The sequence below is a fragment of the Arachis duranensis genome, chromosome 7 (assembly GCF_000817695.3).
Source record: "Arachis duranensis cultivar V14167 chromosome 7, aradu.V14167.gnm2.J7QH, whole genome shotgun sequence".
In the NCBI taxonomy this organism is placed as follows: domain Eukaryota; kingdom Viridiplantae; phylum Streptophyta; class Magnoliopsida; order Fabales; family Fabaceae; genus Arachis; species Arachis duranensis.
In genome coordinates this window covers 30,897,916-30,910,410 of record NC_029778.3, presented here as the reverse complement: position 1 = coordinate 30,910,410, position 12,495 = coordinate 30,897,916, and the positions used below count along the sequence as shown (strand labels likewise).

The 12,495-nt window shown below is 35.1% G+C and overlaps 1 non-coding gene across 1 annotated transcript; it reads left to right on the top strand.

Moving 5' to 3' along the window:
• Positions 1-200: 200 nt before the first annotated feature.
• LOC127740801 (small nucleolar RNA R71) lies at positions 201-308 on the top strand. The gene has a single exon (XR_008001658.1). It is a non-coding gene; the product is annotated as a small nucleolar RNA R71 (small nucleolar RNA).
• Positions 309-12,495: the final 12,187 nt, after the last annotated feature.

The window sequence follows — 12,495 nt, the reverse complement described above, 5'->3', positions numbered from 1 at the left end:
TTCCTTTGAGGCATCCCATTATTCATGGAATTTCTCTCAGAAGTGTACATGAACTGGTTATTTGCAACCATGTCAATAAGTTCTTGAGCTTCTGCAGGAATTTTCTTTAGGTGAATGGATCCACCTACAGAATGGTCCAGTGACATCTTAGAGAACTCAGAAAGACCATAATAGAATATATCCAAAATAGTCCACTCTGAAAGCATGTTAGAAGGACACCTTTTGGTCATCTGCTTGTATCTTTCCCAAGCTTCATAGAGGAATTCACCATCTTTTTGTTTGAAGGTCTGAACATCCACTCTAAGCTTGCTCAGCTTTTGAGGAGGAAAGAACTTAGCCAAGAAGGTGCGACCAGCTTATCCCATGAGTCCAGACTATCTTTAGGCTATGAGTCCAACCATGTTCTAGCTCTGTCTCTTACAGCAAAAAGGAAAAGCATGAGCGTGTAGACTTCAGGATCTACCCCATTAGTCTTAACAGTCTCATAGATCTGCAAGAAGTCAGTTAAAAACTGGAAGGGATCTTCTGATGGAAGTCCATGAAACTTGCAGTTCTATTGCATTAGAGCAACTAGTTGAGGTTTCAGCTCAAAATTGTTTGCTCCAATGGTAGGGATTGAGATGCTTCTTCCATCAAACTTAGAAGTAGGTGTAGTATAGTCACCAAGCATCCTCCTTGCATTATTGTTGTTGGGTTCGGCTGCCATATCCTTTTTTGTTCGAAAATTTCAGTAAGGTTATCTCTGGATTGTTGTATTTTAGCTTCTCTTAGTTTTCTCTTCAGAGTCCTTTTAGGTTCCGGATCAGCTTCAACAAGAATACTTTTTTCCTTATTCCTGCTCATATGAGAAAGAAGAGAACAGAAAAGGAAGAGGAATCCTCTATGTCACAGCATAGAGATTCCTTTATGTTGGTAGAAGAAGAAAGGAATAGAAGAAGGAGAAGAGTTAAGAATCCAAACACAAAGGGGAGGATAGGTTCGAATTCTTGAGATGAAGAGAAGTGTTAGTAAATAAATAAATAGAAAGAGATGAGAGAGGGAGAAATTCGAAAATTAATTTTGAAAAAGAGTTAGTGATTTTCAAAAATTAAGAGAAGAAATAAAATTAAAATTAAAAATTGAAACAATTAATTAATTAAAAAGAATTTTGAAAAGGGTGAGGAATTTTCGAAAATTAGAAAGAGAAAAGTAGTTAGGTGGTTTTGAAAAAGATAAGAAACAAACAAAAAGTCAATGAGTTAGTTGAAAAAGATTTGAAAAAAAAATTGAAAAAGATATTATTTGAAAAGATATAGTTGAAAAAGATTTGAATTTTAAAATTTAAAATTAATTACTTGACTAACAAGAAACTAAAAGATATGATTCGAAAATTTAAAGATTGAACCTTTTTTAACAAGAAAGTAACAAACTTCAAATTTTTGAATCAATCACATTAATTGTTAGTGAAGTTTCGAAAATTTAAAATAAAATTAAGAGAAAGATTTTAAAAAAATGTTTTCAAATTTTCGAAAATCATAAAAAAATGAAAAAAATTGATTTTTGAAAAAGTTTTTGAAAAGATAAGATATATATTTTTTTAAATTGAAAATTTGTCTTGACTCATAAGAAACGACTTATTTTAAAATTTTTTGACTAAGTCAACTCAAATTTTTGAAATTTATGTGAAAAATAAGGAAAACATATTTTTTTTATTTTTGAATTTTTAATGAGGAGAGAGAAAAACATAAAAATGATCCAAAACATAAAAATTTTGGATCAAAACACATGATGCATGCAAGAACACTATGGATGTCAAGATGAACACCAAGAACACTTTGAAGATCATGATGAACATCAAGAACATATTTTTGAAAAATTTTTTATGCAAAGAAAACATGCAAGACACCAAACTTAGAAATCTTTAATGCTTAGACACTATGAATGCAAAAATGCACATGAAAAATAACAAAAGACACAAAACAAGAAAACATCAAGATCAAACAAGAAAACTTACCAAGAACAACTTGAAGATCATGAACACCATGCATGAATTTTCAAAAAATGCAAAAGTTTTTAAAAACATGCAATTGACATCAAACTCACAAATTGACACTAGACTCAAACAAGAAACACAAAATATTTTTGGTTTTTATGATTTTATAAATTTTTTCGAAATTTTTTTTTTGAAAAACAAAAACAGAGAAAAATTTTTGAAAGATTTTTGAAAACTTTTTAAAAAGAAAATTACCTAATATGAGCAACAAGATGAACCGTTAGTTGTCCAAACTCGAACAATCCCCGGCAACGGCGCCAAAAACTTGGTGCACAAAATTTTGATCATCAATAATGGCGCCAATAAACTTGGCAGCGCTCTCAAACGTGAATCACACTTTGTCACAACTCCGCACAACTAACCAGCAAGTGCACTGTGTCGTCCAAGTAATACCTTACGTGAGTAAAGGTCGATCCCACGGAGATTGTTGGTATGAAGCAAGCTATGGTCATCTTGTAAATCTCAGTTAGGCGGATAATAAATGGTTATGGAGTTTTTGAATAATAATAATAATAAATAAACAGAAAATAAAAATAGAGATACTTATGTAAATCATTGGTGAGAATTTCAAATAAGTATATGGAGATGCTTTGTCCCTGTTGGATCTCTGTTTTCCTACTACCTTCCTTCAATCCTTCTTATTCCTTTCCATGGCAAGCTGTATGTAGGGCATCACCGTTGTCAATGGCTACATCCCATCCTCTCAGTGAAAATGGTCCAAATGCTCTGGTCACAGCATGGCTAATCATCTGTCGGTTCTCGATCATGTCGGAATAGAATCCATTGATTCTTTTGCGTTTGTCATCACACCCAACAATCGCGAGTTTGAAGCTCGTCATAGTTATTCAATCCATAAATCCTACTCGGAATACCACAGACAAGGTTTAGACTTTCCGAATTCTCATGAATGCCGCCATCAATTCTAGCTTCTACCACGAAGATTCTGATTAAGGAATCCAAGAGATATGCGCTCGGTCTAAGGTAGAACGGAAGTGGTTGTCAATCACGCGTTCATAGGTGAGAATGATGATGAGTGACACGGATCATCACATTCATCAAGTTGAAGTGCAATGAATATCTTAAAATAAGAATAAGCTGAATTGAATAGAAAATAGTAGTAATTGCATTAAAACTCGAGGTACAGCAGAGCTCCACACCCTTAATCTATGGTGTGTAGAAACTCCACCGTTGAAAATACATAAGTGATGAAGGGCCAGGCATGGCCGAGAGGCCAGCCTCCAAAACGTGATCAAAGGATCAAAATACAATCCAAGATGTCTAATATAATAATAAAATGTCCTATTTATACTAGACTAGCTACTAGGGTTTACAGAAGTAAGTAATTGATGCAGAAATCCACTTCCGGGACCCACTTGGTGTGTGCTTGGGCTGAGATTGAGTTTTACACATGCAGAGGCTTCTTTTGGAGTTGAACGCCAAGTTGTAACGTGTTTTTGGCGTTCAACTCTGGTTCATGACGTGTTTCTGGCGTTTGACTCCAGAATGCAGCATGGAACTGGCGTTGAGCGCCAGTTTGCGTCATCTAATCTTGAATAAAGTATAGGCTATTATATATTGCTGGAAAGCTCTGGATGTCTACTTTCCAACGACGTTGAGAGAGCACCATTTTAAGTTCTGTAGCTCCAAAAATTCCATTTCGAGTGCAAGGAGGTCAGAATCCAACAGCATCAGCAGTCCTTTGTCAGCCTCCTATCAGAGTTTTGCTCAAGTCCCTCAATTTCAGCCAGAAAATACCTGAAATCACAAAAAAGCACACAAACTCATAGTAAAGTCCAGAAATGTGATTTTAGCATAAAAACTAATGAAAACATCCCTAAAAGTAGCTAGATTCTACTAAAAATTACCTAAAAACAATGCCAAAAAGTGTATAAATTATCCGCTCATCAGACACCAAGGCCTCAAGAAAAGAAAATAACAAACCATATGCATGTGGTGTGCATGTATGGGTGAGAGAGACTTGAGGGAGTAGGTCCTTAGGGGTGTCTCAACACCTAGCACCTTGAACCAACTAGTTCGGGAGTGTTGGCTGAAAGCATATCTTAAAGAGTCGCCCCCTCACAAAGCACTTAGCCTAAAAGAATGTAATAAACCCTAAAAGGAAAGGGGGGATCAATGAATAAGGATCTCATAGGATGCAATCAAGCAAGTATTCAAGAGCATGATAAGGACCTGAAAACTAGTAAAGGAATGAACCTAAGTTGCTATGCATGAAACCCCCATAAACCAAGAACTTGACTTCTATAATAAGAACTTGTTTCTCTTGTTCTTTCATTCATCATTATTATGCTTCAGTACTTGCTTAGGGACAAGCAAGCTTTAAGTTTGGTGTTGTGATGCCAGGGCATCTTGGCCAGTTTTACTGACCTTTTCTTTACTATTTTAGAGTAGTTTCATGCATTTTCTTAGTAAATAAGCAAGTTTTGGGTAAACACACACTTACATCTTGATTCAAGAAAACATTGTGAACTTTACATGATTTCATGAGAATTATGCATGAATTAAAAGATAAAATGGATGATGCATGATCTTATGACTTGGAACAGTGCTTTGATGTACCCTGTTTGTTTGATTTCAGGACAAAGGAAGCAAAGAAGAGCCACGTTAGCCGCCACGTTAGTCTCACTAACGTGACTACTAACGTGGAATGGGAGCAAGCTTGCAGCGTTAGTGGAAAAGTTATCATCAATAACGCCTTCGAAAGCCATCATAACCCACGTTAGTTGCCACGTTAGTTACATTAACGTGGGAACTAACGTGGAAGGAAAGGGAAGCTCCAACGTTAGTGGTAAAAGTAAATACCACTAACGTTCCAAAAGGCCATACATAGCCATGTTAAGAATCACGTTAATCCAATTAACGTGAACTCTAACATGGAATAAGAAGAGATAGGCCAACATTAGTGACACTTACCTTTGTCATTAACGCTGGGAAAGGCCAAGATTGCCTACGTTAATGATCAAGTTAAGACCACTAACGTGAATGGTAACATGGAGAAAGGGATGATAAGGCCAACGTTAATGACACTCACCTTTTTCACTAACATTGGAGATGGCAAGCACACCCACGTTAGTGGTCACGTTAATGCCATTAACGTGAAGCACTAACGTGGGAAGAAGGGGCATTTTGAAGCGTTAGTGAGAAAGGTAAGTGTCACTAACGCCCTTGAGCTTTGGCATTCCCACGTTAAAGGCCACGTTAGTTACACTAACATGGATCATTAACATGGAAAAGAGGGACAAGGAGCAGCGTTATTGGTAAAAGTGAGTGCCAATAACGTTTGCAAAGGGCTAAAAGGCTACGTTAGTGGTCACGTTAGTACCACTAACATTGAAGTTAATATGGATCAATTGGTTTGAAACATTAGTGACAAAGTTATCGTCACTAACGCTTTTGAACACTAGTTTTCACCTAAGGTTAACGCCACTAACGTCCTAATTAATGTCCTACCATGCCTGACTCACATTCTTTCTGCAAGCAAAGCTGAGCCCACTGAAGACTGTAACTGCTTCAACTAAAGATCAAGGGCCCATATCCAAGACTTAAAGAGCTAACTAGAAGATCAGAAGAGTAGTATATATAGGAAGTAGTTTTGAACTAGAAAGGGGGCTTGGCATTATTGGGAACTACATTCTGTATATTCACTTTTTCTGCAAATTCTAGTTTACTTTCAAAATGCACTCTTCTTTATCATCTTCCATTTTTAGAGCTATGAACAACTAAATCCCTTTTCATTGAGTTAGGGAGCTCTGTTGTAATTTGATGGATCAATTATAGTTTTCATTCCTCTTCCTCTTTCTTTTCTCTTGATTTACTAGAAAGCTTTCGATCTTAAATCAATTGGTTAGTTGTCTTGGAAAAGAAACTCTCCATAATTGGATCTCCTCTGAGCCTTGGAAAAGAGATGAGGAGATCATGTTAGAATTGCTTTCTCATGTTGGACCAAATTGGGGTTTGGATGGATATAGTGACATATAATCTTACCAACACTTTGATTTGGAAATACATGTGGTATAATCAGTGACCATACGTCATCTCTTCCCATGAGCAATTAAATCAAGGAATTGGGCAATTGTTCAAGCTTAGAGAGATTGGGTTGCCAAGGAATTGGGATCCAATCACTTAAGATTGCCAAGGAGATCAATGAATGCATTGATTGAGGAAGAGATGAGAATGAACTTGATCCGGAGAATGCAACATCTCCTAAGCCCAATGAATCCCCCATTTTTTATCTTACCTATTCTCTTTACCTTCTGCCATTTACTTTTATGTTCATCTCCCCAAATCTCCATTTAAGATTCTGCAATTTACTTTCTGCAATTTACATTCCGCCATTTAATTTTCTGCAATTATCAACTCAATTTATGCTTAGCTCAACTAGAACATTCCTCCAATTAAAGTTGCTTGACTAATCAATCCCTGTGGGATTCGACCTCACTCTATTGTGAGTTTTTACTTGACGATAATTCGGTATACTTACCGAAAGGAAATTTGTTGAGAGACAAGTTTTCGTGCATCACACAGGATTATTAAAAATGAACATTAAAATAGAGTTTCCTTTGACCTGCGACTATCATAGTAATTAACAATGTATTTATTATATTTTGATTCCGAACACATAATACCCTAGGGTGCTAGTTGAATGGATATTGGGTATGATTTAAATACCTGTAGAATTAATGATTTGTCAATAAGGAACCCGTCAACTCTCGGTAAAGAGTTTAAGCTCTATGATTATAATGACTGAGATGAATAAAACCTTTGCCAAGGGGATTGAATGAATGAAGAAACGAGTTTCGTATGTCATTCACAGTTCATTATAATAATGGTAACAAGTTAGAGTTTGACAATTAAACCATACTCTAAAGGTTAACCAAGAGCTAGAAAGATGGAAGGAATTATACTTTGTTCTTCTAAGGTTCTTAGTAAAAATAGATTCCTTCATACTATCAGGTCGTTGAGGAGTGTTGCTAGACGCTAACCTTGATTAGTAAATTTAGTATGACTAATTTACTACCCGCTTAGTATTGAACCTATGGGGTGGGTCACACACTAATGAGTGTTTTAATCTTTGCTGTAGACTTATTTAATTATTATTTTGATTTGATCAAATAAATAATTATATTAATTCAAATGGAATATTATTATATTCTTTGCTAGCACCAAGAATATGATAATAATATGATAATTGAGAATATTAAATGAGATTTGAGAATAATTAGTTATTCTATTTCTAAACTTCAATTTTAAATTTGGATGAGATCTCAACTGATTTTGTTTCAAATTGAGTTATGATATGATTCATAAATTTGAAGGATTCAGATTTAGAATTTCAAGATATGATTTAAATTTGAATTGAGATTCAAATTTAAAATCAGTAACAAATCTCATACTATATATATGTATGCCAAGAGTAGAGGAATCACAGATGAGAAACCAACACAAGGGTTTTATTGCTTTACCTCTACACACATAAACGTATGTGAGCCTAATTCTTGGAGAAGAATTTTATGGCGGGAAAAGAGTTGCAAGAGGTTTCTCAATTTAGATCAGATATCCATTGGTCAAGGAGTTGACAGCTGGTGCGCGTGTACGCAAAACGCACACTATTTCGTACAACAGTAGCAGTACCATGAAGTGCACTGGGTCGTCTAAGTAATACCTGAGCGAGTCAGGGTCGATTCCATGAGGATTGTGGCTTGAAGCAAGCTTATGGTTGTCTTGTAGGTCTTAGTCAGGCGGAATCGGAAGGAGTTGTAAGTTAGATTTTAAGAAGTTAGCTATTAGGAATTACATGCTGGGAGTAGTAAATAATAGGAATAGAGTTGAGAGTTGGATTTTCTTTGTCTTTCTGAAGTAACTCTGGTACTACTGTCTTCTTTGATTTTGAATGATCTTCTTCTATGGCAGGCTGTAAGTGATCAAAGCCACGCCAATGGTCCTTGATCTCCTCTGCTACAGAATGAACGCCAGGGCCCTTGGTCATTCAATCCAATGGAGGGTGAAGCTCTTAGCATGTCATTCTCCTGGCGATACTACTCAAAACGCCATAGACAAGGTTGAATCTTCCGGATCAGAGAACGCTGCTTCTTGGATTCTCGTCTGTACCACGGAGACCTTAATCTCCCTGGAGATCAACTGAACTGATGTCTCGAGAAGTCCCCAACGAAATCGTGGATTAACCGTCTGAGAGATGTAAATCCATAGCTGTTGGCTCGTGCTTTTCTTCCAGGTACTTACACGAACCCAGGTAGACATAGGTGTTTGTCAGGCACGTTCATCTTAATGTGATGAACAGAGCCAATTTGTAAGATCGTTCTATTCATCACGATGAAGATCGTGATATACATCTTAGAGATAGATCAAACACAGATCGAAGAAGAAGAAATAGTACTTTTATTAATTCATAGGATTCAGCAGGGCTCCTCCCCTCAACCTAGGAGGTTTAGAAACTCATACTGAGGTAAAAACAATAATGAAAACGAAAATAATGTGTATCCTTCTAAGGAGGTCTGAAGACATTGTGTAAAATAACTCTTAAATAGTGAACAAATGACTAGTAAAGGGTAAAATAGTCTATTTAGTGCTAAAATCTACTTCTGGAGCTCACTTGGTGAATGCTTAGGCTGAGTTTTGATGAGATCCACGTGCTATGAGGTTCCTTAGGGCATGGAATGCCAACTAGGGGATCCTCTTTGGGCCTTTGGACACTGGGCTCTGCTCTTTTGGCGCTGGACGCTTGGAAGGGGGCAGGAAGCCGGAGTTGAATGCCAGTTTTTGGCCTTTTACTCCGAAGCAAAGTATAGACTATTATATATTGCTAGAAAACTCTAGAAGTCAGCTTTTCATAGACATTGAGAGCGCTCTATTTGGACTTCTGTAGCTACAGAAAAGATTTTTCGAATGCAGGCAGGTCAGATCTGGACAGCATCTGCAATGTTTTCTCTGTCTCTGAATCAGATTTCTGCTCTAGCTCCTTAATTTCAGCCAGAAAATACCTGAAATTGTCGAAAAACACAAAAATTCATAGTAGAATCCAAAAATGTGAATTTAACACTACAACCTATAAAAACTTAATAAAAACTACTAAAAACTATATGAAAATAATGACAAAAAGCATATAAAATATCCGCTCATCAACAGCAAAGGTTAGTCTCGATGTGAATACGCATAGTTGATGAGCGGATAATTTATACGCTTTTTGGCATTGTTTTCAGGTAGTTTTTAGTATGATCTAGTTACTTTTAGGGATGTTTTCATTAGTTTTTATGCTAAATTCACAATTCTGGACTTTACTATGAGTTTGTGTGTTTTTCTGTGATTTCAGGTATTTTCTGGCTGAAATTGAGGGACCTGAGCAAAACTCTGATAGGAGGCTGACAAAGGACTGCTGATGCTGTTGGAATCTGACCTCCCTACACTCGAAATGGATTTTCTGGAGCTACAAAACTTCAAATGATGCACTCTCAATGGCGTTGAAAAGTAGAGATCCAGAGCTTTTTAGCAATATATAATAGTCCATATTTTATTTGATATTTGATGACATAAACTGGCGCTCAACGCCAGTTCCATGCTGCATTCTGGAGTCAAATGCCAGAAACACGTCACGAACCAGAGTTGAACGCCCAAAACACGTTACAACTTGGCGTTCAACTCCAAGAGAAGGCTCAGCTCGTGGATAGTTCAAGCTCAGCCCAAACACACACCAAGTGGGCCCTGGAAGTGGATTTCTGCATCAATTACTTACTTCTGTAAACCCTAGTAGCTAGTCTAGTATAAATAGGACTTTTTTCTATTATATTTTCAATCCTGGATCCTGAATTGTATTTTTGATCCTGTGATCACATTTTGGGGGCTGGCCATTCGGCCATGCCTGAACCTTCATCACTTATGTATTTTCAACGGTGAAGTTTCTACACACCATAGATTAAGGGTGTGGAGCTCTGCTGTACCTCAAGTTTTAATGCAATTTCTACTATTTTCTATTCAATTCGATTTATTCCTGTTCTAAGATATTCGTTGCACTTCAACTTGATGAATGTGATGATCCGTGACACTCATTATCATTCTCACCTATGAACGCGCGTGATTGACAACCACTTCTGTTCTACCTTAGACCGGGCACATATCTCTTGGATTCCTTAATCAGAATCTTCGTGGTATAAGCTAGAATTGATGGCGGCATTCATGGGAATCCGGAAAGTCTAACCTTGTCTGTGGTATTCACAGATGATTAGCCGTGCTGTGACAGAGCATTTGGACCATTTTCACTGAGAGAATGGGATGTAGCCATTGACAACGGTGATACCCTACATACAACTTGCCATAGAAAGGAGTGATAAAAAAACTGGAAGGAAGAAGTAGAAAAGCAAAGATTCAGAAGGAACACAGCACCTCCATATACCTATCTGAAATTCCCACCATTGAATTACATGAGTAACTTTATCTTTATTTTCTATTTATTTTATTATCATTATTTAAACCAATAATCTCTTAATCCATTTAAATCCACCTGATTGAGATTTACATGATGACCATAACTTGCTTCATACCAACAATCTCTGTGGGATTGACCCTTACTCATGTAAGGTATTACTTGGACGACCCAGTACACTTGCTGGTTAGTTGTGCGGAGTTGTGAAAAAGTGAGATTCACGTTTGAAAGTACCAAGTCTTTGGAGCCATTGTTGATGATCACAATTTCGTCCACCAATAGTGCCTTCATACCATCGAAAGAGAAAGTGATTTTTACTAACGTACCCAGGTATTTAGATCTGATCTATATATTATTTATTCGAATAAAGTTTAAACATAAAATAGATCTTTAGGATTACTTTCTTTTCTTTCACTGTGTGTTATGAACACATAGTAATCCTTCGGTTACTTATTTGGATAAGCATAAACCAATCTCTTTCATCGTGTCTGACCTCTTTAAAGAGGCCACCCTCTTGGGTGAGGATTTCATCCTTTTTGGGCCTAGCTTTTATGCTTTGGGTTAGGTATGAACATGTATACAAATAGAAATATTTACCAAAAAGAATAATATTTTATGAAAAAATGCATAAATTAAATCATTTCTCTATTTTTTTAGTTGTATGTATATAGTATTTCCCATTCTATTAAGTCAATGATAACTAATTTGTTGCATACCTCAACTTTATTTAAAGATTTGTAGCTGGCTAATGGGTTTCTCAATTATTATTCACATCCAATTAAATATATTTTCTCCTTTCCAAATTGCTCTTTATTCTTTTATAATCTGTAGTAAGTTAATATATGACAAAGAATCTTTTGACGATCTCATAAGGTTTGGACTATTAAATATTTCAATAATAAAATATATTTTTTATTTTTTTAATAGTTATTAAATTATCTTTATTTAATTTTATTTACAAATTAATTAATTATCTATTATATAATTTCAAATTTTTATTTTTTTTATTTTATAATTATTATTTTATTATTCATTATTTATATTTATTAACAATTAGAAACAACAACAAAATATATTTTTCATTAATAGTGACCTCCATAAATATTTTGACAATGTAAATTAAGGAATTTTTTTTTTCTCTTGATCCATTAAATCTGTAAAAATTAGAAACACTATGAAAATCAAAATTCTCAATTGATGCCCTAATCCCTTATTTTCATAAATGTCTTGCCAAGGTGATCCCGATAGAAGGACAGTTCCAAAAACCATCTAACAGCATAAGCACGTCGTGTCCATACCATCCACGTAGAAAGACAAAAATTGTGCTTCCCTCAGTTCCCTTCTGCCTTCAGTTTCGCGAGAAAATTAGGAATTTTGATTTCGTAATCGAATTAATTCGTTGATTTACATTATTGTCAAAATATTTATAATATTTATAGAGATTACTATTAATGGAAGATATGTTTTATTATTATTTTTAATTGTTAATAAATATATATAATGAATAATAAAATAATAATTATAAAATAAAAAATAAAATTTAAAATTAACTAATAAATAAAAAATTAATTTATAAATAAAATTAAATAAAAATTATTTAATAATTATTAAAAAAATATATATTTTTTATTAAGACCATTATTAAATAATCCAAACATTATGGATTATCAAATTCTTTGCCTTAATGACAGCTACATACAAAATGGACTCTCATACAACTCTTCTACCAATTACACTGCATCAAGTGATGTACGTATCAACAAGCGACAAAGAGAAACAACCATATGACATCCAAAATACTCATAAGAAGGGGAAACAAGGTAATGTAATTGCTTAGTAAACGTTATATGCATCCAAGACGTAAAATTTATGCTTAATGAAGGATCCAATAATGAAGAGGAATATTATGTGTGTGATCCCATGCATAATAAGCAGTGGAATAAAATTACAAAATCCCTACATCACGTAACAAAGGTTCTCACTTTTTTTTTTTTTTTTTTCAACTAAGAAA